The following is a 13,746-nucleotide window of genomic DNA, read 5'->3' as shown; positions in this document are numbered from 1 at the left end:
CCAGAGAAAGCTCACCTACTCCAACAGAGAATACAGCCACTAGCCAGAGCACACCAAGTCCAACAGGGAATACAGCCACTAGCCAGAGCACACCTAGTCCAACAGGGAATACAGCCACTAGTCAGAGCTCACCGAGTCCAACAGGGAATACAGCCACTAGCCAGAGCTCAACTCATCCAACAGGGCTACAGCTACCAGGGAAAGCTTACCTAGTCCAACAGGGGCTACAGCTGCTAGAGAGCTCTAATCTACTCCAAAAAGGGCCACAGCTACTATCCAGAGCACACCTCGACCAACAGGGGCTACTGCCACGACCCAGAGCTCACCTAGTCCAACAGGGGCATAAACTACTTGCCAGAGTACTACCTACTCCAAAACAGGCTACAGCTCCTAGCTACAGCTCACCTTGTCCTAAAGGGGATACAGCTACTAGCCAGAGCACTTCCTACTTCAAAAAGGGGTCCAGCTCCTAGCCAGAGCTCATCCAGTCCAACAGGGCTACAGCTACCAGAGAAAGCTCACCTACTCCAACAGAGAATACAGCCACTAACCAGAGCACACCAAGTCCAACAGGGAATACAGCCACTAGCCAGAGCACACCTAGTCCAACAGGGAATAAAGCCACTAGTCAGAGCTCACCGAGTCCAACAGGGAATACAGCCACTAGCTAGAGCTCAACTCATCCAACAGGGCTACAGCTACCAGGGAAAGCTCACCTAGTCCAACAGGGGCTACAGCTACTAGAGAGGTCACCTCTTCCAACAGGGGCAACAGCTACTAGCCAGAGCTAACCTAGTCCAAGAGAGGCTACAGCCGCTAGTCTAGTCCAAGAGAGGCTACAGCCACCAGCCAGAGCTCACCTACTCAAATAAGGGCTACAGCCACTAGCCATAGTTTACCAAGTCCAACAGGGGCTACATTTTCTAACCAGAGCTCACGGTGTCCACCATGGCTACAGCCACTAGCCAGAGCTCACCTCATCCAACAGGGCTACAGCTCCTAGCCAGAGCTCACCTCTCCAACAGGGCTACAGATACCAGAGAAATCTCACCTAGTCCAAAAGGGGCAACAGCTACTAGAGAGCTCACCTAGTCCAACAGGACTACAGCTCCTAGCCAGAGCTCACCTCGTTCAACATGGGCAAAAGCTACTAGCCAGAGCACACCTACTCCAACAGGGCTACATTTTCTAGCCAGAACTCACCTATTCCAACAGGGGCAACAGCAACTACAGAGAGCTCACCTAGTCCAGGAGAGGCTACAGCCACCAGCCAGAGCTCAACAAGTCGAACAAGGGCTACAGCCACTAGCCACCATTTACCTAGTCCAACAGGGGCTACATTTTCAAGCCAGAGCTCACCTAGTCCACCAGGGCTACAGCTACTAGTCAGAGCTCTCCTAGTCCAACAGGGCTACAACTACTAGCCAGAGCTCACCGAGTCCAACAGGGAATACAGCCACTAGCTAGAGCTCAACTCATCCAACAGGGCTACAGCTACCAGGGAAAGCTCACCTAGTCCAACAGGGGCTACAGCTACTAGAGAGGTCACCTCTTCCAACAGGGGCGACAGCTAATTGCCAGAGCTAACCTAGTCCAAGAGAGGCTACAGCCGCTAGTCTAGTCCAAGAGAGGCTACAGCCACCAGCCAGAGCTCACCTACTCAAATAAGGGCTACAGCCACTACCCATAGTTTACCAAGTCCAACAGGGGCTACATTTTCTAGCCAGAGCTCAGTGTACACCAGGGCTAAAACTACTAGCCAGAGCTCTCCTAGTCCAACAGGACTCCTGCTACTAGCCAGAGCTCACCTAGTCGAACAAGGGCTACAGCCACTAGCCATAGTTTACCTAGTCCAACAGGGGCTACATTTTCTAACCAGAGCTCACGGTGTCCACCATGGCTACAGCCACTAGCCAGAGCTCACCTCGTCCAACAGGGCTACAGCTCCTAGCCAGAGCTCACCTCTCCAACAGGGCTAGAGATACCAGAGAAATCTCACCTAGTCCAAAAGGGGCAACAGCTACTAGAGAGCTCACCTAGTCCAACAGGACTACAGCTCCTAGCCAGAGCTCACCTCGTTCAACATGGGCAAAAGCTACTAGCCAGAGCACACCTACTCCAACAGGGCTACATTTTCTAGCCAGAACTCACCTATTCCAACAGGGGCAACGGCAACTACAGAGAGCTCACCTAGTCCAGGAGAGGCTACAGCCACCAGCCAGAGCTCAACTAGTCGAACAAGGGCTACAGCCACTAGCCACCATTTACCTAGTCCAACAGGGGCTACATTTTCAAGCCATAGCTCACCTAGTCCACCAGGGCTACAGCTACTAGTCAGAGCTCTCCTAGTCCAACAGGGCTACAACTACTAGCCAGAGCTCTCCTAGTCCAAAGGGCTACAGCTACTTGCCAGAGCTCATCTATTCCGACAGGGCTACAGCTACTAGCCAGAGCTCACCTAGTCCAACAGGGGTTACAGCTACTAGCCAGAGCACAGCTAGTCCAACGGGGGCTACAGCTACTAGCCAGAGCTCACGTAGTCCAACAGGGGCTACAGCCACTAGCCAGAGCTTACCTCATCCAACAGGGGCAACAGCTACTAGAGAGAGCTCACCTCATCCAACAGGGGCAACAGCTACTATAGAGAGCTCACCTAGTCCAAGAGAGGCTACAGCTGCTAGCCAGATTTCACCTAGTCAATCAAGGGCTACAGCTACAAGCCAGAGCTCTCTTAGTCCAACATGGCTACAGCTACTTGCCAGAGCTCACCTAGTCCAACAGGGCTACAGCTACTAGCCAGAGCACAGCTAGTCCAACGGGGATTACAGCTGCTAGCCAGATTTCACCTAGTCAATCAAGGGCTACAGCTACAAGCCAGAGCTCTCTTAGTCCAACATGGCTACAGCTACTTGCCAGAGCTCACCTAGTCCAACAGGGCTACAGCTACTAGCCAGAGCACAACTAGTCCAACAGGGGATACAGCTGCTAGACAGAGCACCCCTAATCCAACAGGGTCTATAGCTCCTAGCCAGAGCTCACCTAGTCCAAAAGGGGCTACAGCTACCAGAGAAAGCTCACCTAGTTCAACAGGGGCTACAACTACTAGCCAGAGCTCTCCTAGTCCAACAGGGCTACAGCTACTTGCCAGAGCTCACCTATTCCGACAGGGCTACAGCTACTAGCCAGAGCTCACCTAGTCCAACAGGGGCTACAGCTACTAGCCAGAGCTCACGTAGTCCAACAGGGGCTACAGCCACTAGCCAGAGCTCACCTAGTCGAACAGGGCCTACAGCCACTAGCCAGAGCTCACCTCGTCCAACAGGGGCATTAGCTACTAGCCAGAGCACCTCCTACTTCAAAAAGGGCTGCAGCTCCTAGCCAGAGCACACCTAGTCCAACAGGGGCAACAGCTACTAGAGAGAGCTCACCTAGTCCAACAGGACTACAGCTCCTAGCCAGAGCTCACCTCGTCCAACAGGGGCAAAAGCTACTAGCCAGAGCTCACCTATTCCAATAGGGGCAACAACAACTACAGAGAGCTCACCTAGTCCAACAGGGAATAAAGCCACCAGCCAGAGCTCACCTAGTCCAACAGGACTAAAGCTCCTAGCCAGAGCTCACCTCATCCAACAGGGCTACAGCTACCAGGGAAAGCTCACCTAGTCCAACAGGGGCTACAGCTACTAGAGAGAGCTCACCTCGTTCAACAGGACTACAGCCACTAGCCAGAGCTCACCTCGTCCAACAGGGGCTACAGCTACTAGCCAAAGCTCACCTATACCAACAGAGGCAACAGCTACTAGCCAGAGCTAACCTAGTCCAAGAGAGGCTACAGCCACTAGCCATAGCTCACCTAGTCCAACAGGGACTACATTTTCTAGCCAGAGCTCACCTTGTCCACCAGGGGCTACAGCCACTAGCCAGAGCTCACCTAGTCCAACAGGGGCAACAGCTACTAGAGAGCTCACCTCGTTCAACATCGGCAAAAGCTACTAGCCAGAGCACACCTACTCCAACACTGCTACATTTTCTAGCCAGAACTCACCTATTCCAACAGGGGCTACAGCTACTAAACAGAGCTAACATACTCCAAAGAGGACCCCAGCTACTAGCCAGAGCTCACCTATTCCCCAACAGGACTACAGGTCCTAGCCAGAGCTCACCTATTCCAACAGGGGCAACAGCTACGAGCCAGAGCTCACCTAGTCCAATAGAGGCTACAGCCACCAGCTAGAGCTCACCTAGTCCATCAGGGGCAACAGCTACTTGCCAGAGCACACCTAGTCCAACAAGGGCAACCGCTACTAGCTAGAGCTCAATTAGTCCAACTGGGCTACAACTATTAGTCATAGCTCAACTATTCCAACCATGGCTTTAGCTGCTAGCCAGAGCTCACCTAGTCCAACAGGGCTTTAGCGTCTAGCCAGAGCTCACCTAGTCCAACAGGGCTTTAGCTACGAGCCAGAGCACAGCTTGTCCAACAAGGGCTACAGCTACAAGCCAGAGCTCTCTTAGTCCAACATGGCTACAGCTACTTGCCAGAGCTCACCTAGTCCAACAGGGCTACAGCTTCTAGCCAGAGCTCACCTAGTCCAACAGGGGCTACAGCTGCTAGACAGAGCACCCCTTGTCCAACAGGTCTACAGCTGCTAGGCAGATTTCACCTAGTCCTACAAGGGCTCCAGCTACAAGCCAGAACTCACCTAGTCCAACAGGACTACAGCCACCAGCCAGAGCTCACCTAGTCCAACAGGGGCTACATTTTCTAGCCAGAGCTCACCTTGTCCACCAGGGCTAAAGCTACTAGCCAGAGCTCTCCTAGTCCAACAGGACTCCTGCTACTAGCCAGAGCTCACCTTGTCCAATAGGGGCTACAGCCAATAGCCAGAGCTCACCTAGTCCAACAGGGGCTACAGCCACTAGCCAGATCTCACCTCGTCAAACAGGGGCATTAGCTACTAGCCAGAGCACCTCCTAATTCAAAAAGGGCTGCAGCTCCTAGCCAGAGCTCACCTAGTCCAACAAGGAAAACAGCCACTAGCCAGAGCACACCTAGTCCAACAGGGAATACAGCCACTACCCAGAGCTCACCTATTCCAACAGGGGCAACAGCTACTACAGACAGCTCACCTAGTCCAACAGGGAATACAGCCACTAGCCAGAGCTCACCTCGTCCAACAGGACTACAGCTACTAGCCAAAGCTCACCTATTCCAACAGGGGCAACAGCTACTAGCCAGAACTAACCTAGTCCAAGAGAGGCTACAGCCACTAGCCATAGCTCACCTAGTCCAACAGGGACTACATTTTCTAGCCAGAGCTCACCTTGTCCACCAGGGGCTACAGCCACTAGCCAGAGCTCACCTAGTCCAACAGGGGCTACAGCCACTAGCCAGAGCTCACCTCGTCCAACAGGGCTGCAGCTCCTAGTCAGAGCTCACCTCTCCAACAGGGCTACAGCTACCAGAGAAATCTCACCTAGTCCAACAGGGGCTACAGCTACTAGAGAGCTCACCTCGTTCAACATGGGCAAAAGCTACTAGCCAGAGCACACCTACTCCAACACTGCTACATTTTCTAGCCAGAACTCACCTATTCCAACAGGGGCTACAGCTACTAAACAGAGCTAACATACTCCAAAGAGGACCCCAGCTACTAGCCAGAGCTCACCTATTCCCCAACAGGACTACAGGTCCTAGCCAGAGCTCACCTATTCCAACAGGGGCAACAGCTACAAGCCAGAACTCTCCTAGTCCAACAGGTGCTACAGCTACTTGCCAGAGCTCATCTAGTCCATCAGGGGCAACAGCTACTTGCCAGAGCACACCTAGTCCAACAAGTGCAACCGCTACTAGCCAGAGCTCATCTAGTCCAACAGTGGCAACCGCTACTAGATAGAGCTCAATTAGTCCAACAGGGGCTATAACTACTATTCATAGCTCCCCTAGTCCAACAGGGCTTTAGCTACTAGCCAGAGCTCACCTAGTCCAACAGGGCTTTAGCTACTAGCCAGAGCACGTCTTGTCCAACAAGGGCTACAGCTACAAGCCAGAGTTCTCTTAGTCCAACAGGGCTACAGCTACTAGCCAGATTTCACCTATTCCTTCCTACAAGGGCTACAGCTACAAGCCAGATTTCACCTAGTCCTACAAGGGCTACAGCTACAAGCCAGAGCTCTCCTAGTCCAACAGGTGCTACAGGTACTTACCAGGGCTCACCTAGTCCAACAGGGCTACAACTACAAGCCAGAGCACATCTTGTCCAACAGGGCTAAAGCTACTATTCAGAGCTCACCTAGTATAAAAGGGCCTTAGCTACTAGCCAAATCATAACACAAGACAAAACTGACCCTCCAGTTAGCCAAGTTCTAAACATTGTCTCAAGTCCAAGTGGTCACTCAAACAAAATCCAAAGAACCACAGGGGCCTTGAGCGGGTAGAAGTCAGACACAATCGTCCTTGATGAATGATGAACTTTAAAAAGGGAAACATGAAAATATAGGAGTATGTTGCCTTTACTAGGCTACCTAATTGCGGCAGGTAGCCTAGTGGTTAGAGTGTTGACCTAGTAATCGAAAGGTTGCAAGATCAAATCCCCGAGTTGAAAAGGTACAAATCTGCCATTCTGCCCTCTGAACAAGGCAGTTCCTAGGCTGTCAATAAAAAAAATAAAAAATAAAACAACAATTACAGCTGAAGGACAGAACAAGATAAAATGACATAATACATAACATTAATAGACAGGTACAGAATTACATAAATAAATACATAAAAAAGGACAATACATAGCATTAATTTAATAATGGCTAAACTGCAGTTATCCTTTTTGTTACAGTTGCAGGTCCTGATCCTATCTCTCGGAACCAGTTGTTCTGTAAATACTAGTGTCATGACTTTACTTGCATTAATCTGATGACTGTTATTAACTCACAAGGGATTCCAGCAGAGGCGGGACTTCCCTTGCCCAATACACAGGGTTTTGCCCTGAAAGCTGAAATCACACGGGAATCCCGCAAAGCGCAGGATTTTTCTGTGACAAATGAAAATTGCTGCTCTTTCTTTGTTAGCTTAACATCGAATGCAAAGCTAGCCGTTTTCTTACAAGAATGTTCACTTCCAAGCACAGACAGGGTCCCCTTCAATACGGGACCAGGGGTTTACTAACAACGATTCGTGTTCAATCCAATAGGTGTTTTTTCTAGCGACATTATGGGAACTGTTAGGGTTGCGTCATTTCGAATCTGGTATCAGGATAAGTATGACACTGAGTCTCCGACTGTATACTATGTATTTTTTATTAGCTAAGCAATAAGTGGTAAATGCAATTTTCGTATATACAGACTCTCTGTCCCACCTCTCAGGGCAAACAGAGAACTGACTTGTTCCTGACAAAGATATTATAATATACTCTTGGCAGAAATAGTTCCTGCTTCCGAGGCGGCCTGTCAGAGTAGAGACTGGGCGTGGTTTAGACTCACCCAGCCTATCGTTGATTGTTGGCGCAGAGCTGGTCCCATCCCCCGGGCGCTCCAGCTGTCAGTCGTTGTAGTTGTGTAGAATATACAGTTATCAGGCACCTGGCTCCTGTTATCCTTTTGTAACTAGGGGGCAGTATTTTCATTTTTGGATAAAAAACGTTACCGTTTTAAACGGGATATTTTGTCACGACAAGATGCTCGACTATCCATATAATTGACAGCTTTGGAAAGAAGACACTCTGACGTTTCCAAAACTGCAAAGATATTGTCTGTGAGTGCAACAGAACGGATGTTACAGGCGAAACCCAGATAAAAATCCAACCAGGAAGTGCCCCATATTTTGAAAGCCCTGCATGCCAATGACTCCTTAAATGGCTGTGAATGGGCTACGAATGAGCTTACACTTTCTACGTATTCCCCAAGGTGTCTACAGCATTGTGACGTCTTTCTACGCATTTATGTTGAAGAATAGCCGTAAGGGACCACATTGAGCAAGTGGTCACATGATGGCTCCCGCAGAAAATCTTGCGTAAAGTACATAAGTAGCCATTTTTCCAATCGCTTCTTATGAGAAACCAATTGTCCCGGTGGATATTTTATCGAATAGATACGTGAAAAACACCTTGAGGATTGATTCTAAACAACGTTTGCCATGTTTCTGTCGATATTATGGAGCTAATTTGGAAAAAAGTTTGCAGTTGTAGTGACTGCATTTTCTGGCCGATTTCTCAGCCAAACGCGAAGAACAAACTATTTCGCCTACAAAAATAACATTTTGGGGAAAAAAGGAACATTTGCTATCTAACTGGGAGTCTCCTGAGTGAAAACATCCGAAGTTCTTCAAAGGTAAATGATTTAATTTGATTGCTTTTCTTATTTTCGTGAAAATGTTGCCTGCTGGTAGCAGAGCCTAGCATAGCATTATGCCATGATAAACTTACACAAATGCTTGTCTAGCGTTGGCTGTTAAGCATATTTAGAAAATCTGAGATGACAGTGTGATTAACAAAAGGCTAAGCTGTTTCTCAATATATTTCATTTGTGATTTGCATGAATAGGACAATTTTCTAGGGATATTTATGTCCGCTGCGTTATGCTAATTAGTTTGAGGCTATGATTACGCTGCCGCATGCGGGATGGGTAGTATCAAGAAGTTTTTAACTAACAAAAGACTGTTTGTTCTCACAACACTACGTTCTGAATGTGCCCCCCAACTCATTGCACAGGTCCTGTCTTCATGTTATTCTGTATTTTTCCATCATGAGAAAGGCCCATGGCCCTGAAACTGTTAACAATGTCTCAAGTCAGCCATGTTGCATAACACATATACCCACACAAGCCAACAGCAAATAATATTCCATCACATATGATATGGTAAGGGCTATAGTGTATAACACAGAACCTCACAGAACACGCAATAACATAATGAAATATTCGCTGTCACTTTTCACATTTTTAAGTGTGATAGACAGAGAGATAATGCTTTGCTTTGGCCAACAAATATATCTTCTCAATTCTCCTAAATCAACAGGCCCTAGCTCTAGGAATTAATTAATTCACCCTACACACTCTGACTCTTTGTCAGATATACAACACCTGAGTCAATCTCTCGACTATCTTTTTCAAATGGAAACACACACACCACTCAACAACAAATCCTGCCTACTGCTCTAATGATGTATAACGTAATCTGCTGCACAATTCATATAGACTGAATTCAATAGCAAGGCCTAGTTCTAAACGACGAACAAAGGCATTTCACACATAAATACATTAATGATTTCTTATTCCAAACAGGCAGTGGTTTGTGTGCGAGGTATATGAGTAATGGGATAATAGTTATAGAATGTGTCCCTTTTTCCTCTCTCTTTCTCCCCCTCTTCCCTATCTATGTTGTAACAAGCTGTCATATCTTGTTAGCCCACGAGGGACCTTTGTCTCATGTAAGCGTGTGTGTGTATTCTGTGTTATTATTTAGTTAGCTAGTAAATAAATGATTAAACCAATTTGTGTAGTACTGAATAATGTGCAAGGCTGGGGTTTTTGCAAATCCAAGAAGATTAAGATTGTTCAGAATAAGTTTTTGATAAGAGCTAATGATTAATAAGATGACTGTTTATAGATGTGATGGGTAAAGACATTATAGAGTTTAATTCGGGAGATGGTAACTCTCTAAATAACTTCTTCCGAGGTGCCCCAGATCCTAATGAGTTAATTGTTACATGATTAATTTAATCAGGTAACAATGAAACCATAGTTAGTGGATTAAATAAATAACAATCATCAGATGAATGGAAGTAAAGTCACAGCATATTAGAGCCCCGTGCAAGGAATATAAGACAGAACTGGGCCTTGCTGTTGAATTCAGTCTATATATGATTCATAAATGCTACTGAATGCAAGTGCAACAAAAACGACAATAGAAATGCAACAATTCCTCAAACACAGTTTTCACCTCAGCAACCGCACCATCCAACTCATAAATGAGCTACAGATTGAGTTTTCTCCATGCTGAAGCTTCAATTTAATCCTTTACCTCATAACCCGTGTTGGAGTTTCTTCCAGCTAAAGTTTCAATTTAATCATACACTTGTGCTACATGTGGACTACTTAGAGATCCATCACTCCATTCCATTCAATAATTTGAACAGAGTGAACAGTCAACAAATTGAACAGAGTCATTATTATCATCAGAAGGGGTTCTCTCTTATTCTTCGCCCAGGTGTAGTGCATAGAAATGAATAAAACCAAACATTTTCTGTGTTACAGTCTACCACCCATAAAGGGGTAACTTAGGTATAATGTAACGTGTTACAGTGTACCGCCCGTCAAATCAAATTGTATTTGTCACATACACATGGTTAGCAGATGTTAATGTGAATGTAGCGAAATGCTTGTGCTTCTAGTGCCGACAATGCAGTAAAAACCAACGAGTAATCTGACCTAACAATTTCACAAGAACTACCTTATGTAGTGTAAAGGAATCAAGAATATGTACATAAAAATATATGAACGAGTGATGGTACAGAACGGCATAGACTGGATGCAGTAGATGGTATCGGGTACAGTATATACATATGAGATGAGTAATGTAGGGTATGGAAACATATAAAAGTGGCATTGTTTAAAGTGGCTAGTGATACATGAATTACATCAAGATGGCAAGAAGCAGTAGATGGTATAGAGTACAGTATATGCATATGAGATGAGTAATATAGGGTATGTTAGGGTATGTATTTTATGAAGTGGCATTGTTTAAAGTGGCTCGTAGTTGCAGGAATTAAATTCCTCTGTTTTAATACCCAATTAAAATCAAACACTCTGTCAATTCATAAGGATATGTATGACACTTATTAGTATAAAAATGGACAGAGCCCAGTATTAAAGCAGCCTCTATTCACGAGAGTACTGCTCCTTACACATTTTACCACAGGTTATAAACTTAAAATGACGTCATTAGTTTCAGTACCAACCCGTGCCATCTCCGTTCTAGTACAAAGACTGTATGGTTCTCACATCGTCTCTCCTTATTAAGTTGATATATGACTAAGCTTAGGACAGCTGGTGTAGAAGCCAGTCTGACTATAAGTTCATTCATTTCTACCATGGTACAGTCAGTCATTGTTCTAATTCTTCATTATATTTGCACACATTATATTCAGTACTAAGAATTAAAAGAAAATTCATACATATACAGTAACATAATAGTATGCTGATTAGTCAGTCCTGATTGAAATGTATACATAATTAGTCATCATTGATAAAAAATTCCCTTAACACTCGTGAAACATTTTTCATACATTTTTACATTATTAAAGTGGCTGGAGTTGAGTTAGTATGTTGGCAGCAGCCACTCAATGTTAGTGGTGGCTGTTTAAAAGTCTGATGGCCTTGAGATAGAAGCTGTTTCCAGTCTCTCGGTCCCTGCTTTGATACACTTGTACTGACCTCGCCTTCTGGATGATAGCGGGGTGAACAGGCAGTGGCTCAGGTGGTTGCTGTCCTTGATGATCTTTATGGCCGTCCTGTGACATAGGGTGGTGGAGGGCAGGTAGTTTGCCCCCGGTGATGCGTTGTGCAGACCTCACTACCCTCTGGAGAGCCTTACGTTTATGGGCGGAGCAGTTGCCATACCAGGCGGTGATACAGCCCGACAGGATGCTCTCGATCGTGCATCTGGAAAAGTTTGTGAGTGCTTTTGGTGACAAGCCAAATTTCTTCAGCCTCCTGAGGTTGAAGACGCGCTGCTGCGCCTTCTTCACCACGCTGTCTTTGTGGGTGGACCAATTCAGTTTGTCCGTGATGTGTACGCCGAGGAACTTAAAACTTACTACCCTCTCCACTACTGTCCCGTCGATGTGGATCAGGGGGTGCTCCCTCTGCTGTTTCCTGAAGTCCACAATCATTTGTTTTGTTGATGTTGGGTGTGAGGTTATTTTCCTGACACCACACTCCAAGGGACCTCACCTCCTCTCTGTAGGCCGTCTTGTCATTGTTGGTAATCAAGCCTACCACTGTAATGTCGTCTGCAAACTTGATGATTGAGTTGGAGGCGTGCATGGCCACGCAGTCGTGGGTGAACAGGGAGTACAGGAGAGGGCTCAGAATGCACCCTTGTGGGGCCCCAGTGTTGAGGATCAGCGGGATGGAGATGTTGTTACCTACCCTCACCAACTGGGGGCTGCCTGTCAGGAAGTCCAGTACCGAGTTGCGAAGGGCGGGATCGAGACCCAGGGTCTCGAGCTTGATGACGAGTTGAGGGTACTATGGTGTTAAATGCTGAGCTGTAGTCGATGAACAGCATTCTCACATAGGTATTCCTCTTGTCCAGATGGGTTAGGGCAGTGTGCAGTGTGATTGCGTCGTCTGTGGACCTATTGGGGCGGTAAGCAAATTGGAGTGGGTCTAGGGTGTCAGGTAGGGTGGAGGTGATATGGTCCTTGACTAGTCTCTCAAACCACTTCATGATGACGGAGTGAGTGCTACGGGGCAGTAGTCATTTTGCACAGTTACCTTAGCTTTCTTGGGAACAGGAACAATGGTGGCCCTCTTGAAGCATGTGGGAACAGCAGACTGGGATAAGGATTGATTGAATATGTCCGTAAACACACCAGCCAGCTGGTCTGAGCATGCTCGGAGGAATAGCTACACTGTTTGAATTCGGTCATGTTTCCGGTCACCTTGCCATGATTAAAAGCAGTGGTTCGCACTTTCAGTTTCGCGCGAATGCTGCCATCAATCCACTGTTTCTGGTTTAATAGTTGCTGTGGGTACGACATCGCCGATGCACTTACTAATAAACTCGCTCACCGAAACTGCGTATTTGTCAATGTTGTTGTTGGATGCAATTTATAGGCTGGAAGCAACTAAATTGAGTTGTGGCGGGCGGGGGAGGGTCTTATTATATGCGTCGCAGAAGTTAGAATAACAATGATCCAGGGTTTTACCAGCCCTGGTTGCACAATCGATATGCTGATAGAATTTAGAGAGTCTTGTTTTCAGATTAGCCTTGTTAAAATCCCCAGCTACAATGAATGCAGCCTCAGGATATGTGGTTTCCAGTTTACATAGAGTCAAATTAAGTTTGTTCAGGGCCATCGATGTGTCTGCTTGGGGGGGAATATATGCGGATGTGACTATAATCGAAGAGAATTATCTTGGTAGATAATGTGGTCGACATTTGATTGTGAGGAATTCCAAGTCAGGTGAACAGAAGGACTTGAGTTCCTGTATGTTGTTATGATCACACCACGGCTCGTTAATCATGAGGCATACCCCCCCGCCCTTCTTCTTACCAGAAAGATGCTTGTTTCTGTCGGCGCGATGCCTTTCCATTGATTGACAAGGACTTCTCTAATGAATCTTGTATCATTTCAAGTACAGTCCTTGGATCAAGGGATATTGCTTCAGCTTCAGACTGTAGATTCTCATAACCTGTAATAAGGAAACAAAAAAGTTAAAGTAAAATGTCCTGATTTCAAGAGAAATTGATATTTCACATCGATTTCCCTAAGTAAGCATGTTCCGATTTTCAGGAAAACATTGGACATTTCACCTTGATATCCATACAAATGTTGCAATTCGCCACAACAGCCTGAGCCTCTTTCCGAACACCAGGATTCCACCATTTGTCGACAAAACGATAAACTATCTTGTCCACACCAATGTGTCACAAAGAGTGGATCTGTGTCACCAAGAAGGGTAAGAGTGCATTCGGCGCTACACATCTCATCTCAGGTACACACACCTTCTTGATTGAGTTTGCACCCT

Source organism: Oncorhynchus mykiss, chromosome 5 (genome assembly GCF_013265735.2).
Source record: "Oncorhynchus mykiss isolate Arlee chromosome 5, USDA_OmykA_1.1, whole genome shotgun sequence".
Classification (NCBI taxonomy): Eukaryota; Metazoa; Chordata; class Actinopteri; order Salmoniformes; family Salmonidae; genus Oncorhynchus; species Oncorhynchus mykiss.
This window is presented reverse-complemented; position numbering follows the sequence as displayed.